The sequence below is a fragment of the Orycteropus afer genome, unplaced genomic scaffold (genome assembly GCF_000298275.1).
Source record: "Orycteropus afer afer isolate SDZICR_OR568_19922 unplaced genomic scaffold, OryAfe1.0 scaffold00834, whole genome shotgun sequence".
Lineage (NCBI taxonomy): Eukaryota > Metazoa > Chordata > Mammalia > Tubulidentata > Orycteropodidae > Orycteropus > Orycteropus afer.
In genome coordinates this window covers 225,405-226,960 of record NW_006922421.1, presented here as the reverse complement: position 1 = coordinate 226,960, position 1,556 = coordinate 225,405, and positions in this window count along the sequence as shown.

The following is a 1,556-nucleotide window of genomic DNA, read 5'->3' as shown; positions in this document are numbered from 1 at the left end:
GTGCTCAACCTATTCTCAATGACAGAAATACAAATTAAACCAAAAATGTGCCTGCCATCCTTGCTCATGAGAATTTTTACAAAGTTTGGAGAATAATTTGGCAATATATCTCTACTAAAATTTGAAAATGCACAAAACCTGTGACCCACTTCATGTCTATACTTGCAAACCTTTAAGTGTGTGCATAAGGAGGCATTTTCCTGCAATATTTTTTCTTTTTTTTTATTATTGTAAAAACATATGTAATGGGAGCTCTGGCGGCACTGTGGTTAAGGCATTTGGCTGCTAACCAAAAGATTGGCATTTCAAACCCACCAGCTGCTCGGTGGGATAAAGATGAGGCAGTGAGCTTCCATAAAGATGTACAGCCTTGGAAACACTATGGGGGTCACTGTGAGTCAGAATCAACTCGATGGTAGTGGATTTTTGGTTATATACGTAACAAAACATTTTCCATTTTAACATTTTTCACGTGTACACCTTAGTGACATTAATTGTGTTCATCATGTTGTTCAGCCATGACCATTATCATTTCTAGATTTTTCCATTACTCTTCACAGAAGCTCAATGTCTCCTAAGCAATGAATTCTCCTTCCCCCCTCCCTCCTGCCCACTCTAGAAATCACTAATAAATTTTGGTTTCCATACACTTACCTCTTCTCGATATTCCATTTAAGTGGGTTTATACAATATTTGTCCTTTTGTGACTAATTAATTTCACTTAGCATGTATAGCTGCATTGTTTTTAATAGTGAAAACTTGGAGACAACGTCAATGTCCAGTGAATGTCCATCAATAGGGAATGACCTGATAGAGGTAGAGCCCAATGGCTCAACCAAGGAATACGATATAATATTTAAAAAGAATATGTTAGTCCTCTAATAAGTTCCCTGTTGTTGTTGTTAGGTGCTGTTGAGTCATCTCTAACTCATTAGTGACCCTATGAGCAGCAGAACAAAACACTGCCCAGTCATGTGCCAGCTCCACGATCCCTGCAATACCTGAGCCCATCATTGTGGCCACTGTGTCAATCCATCTTGTTGAGGGCCTTCCCCTCTTTTGTTGACCTTTCACTTTACCAAGTGTGATGTCCTTCTCCAGGAAATGGTCTCTAATAAGTTCCCTAGGTAGTGCAAACAGTTTGCACTAACTACTAACCTAGAAATTGGCAGTATGAACCCACCCTGCAGTACCACATAGCAAAGGCCTGGCAGTCTACTTCTATAAAGATTATAGCCAAGGAAACCCTATGGAGCAATTCTACTCTGTAACACAGGAGGTCACCAAGAGTCAGAACTCACTCAGCAACAATGTGTTAACACTCTAAATAGTACATGAGTAGATCTCCAAGACATGCTACTTATTGAGTGAAGGAAGCTAGCTGTGATACCATTTATGGAAAAAAAAGAAAAAGGAGAAAGAGTACCACATATTTCCCACAGATCCATATATATAAATGAATGTAAAGCAAAAGGTTTGGAAGGATGGACACAAAAAATAATGTCATTGTTGTGGTTTGGTGCTGTTAAGTTGGTTCCAACACATAGCGACGCTAC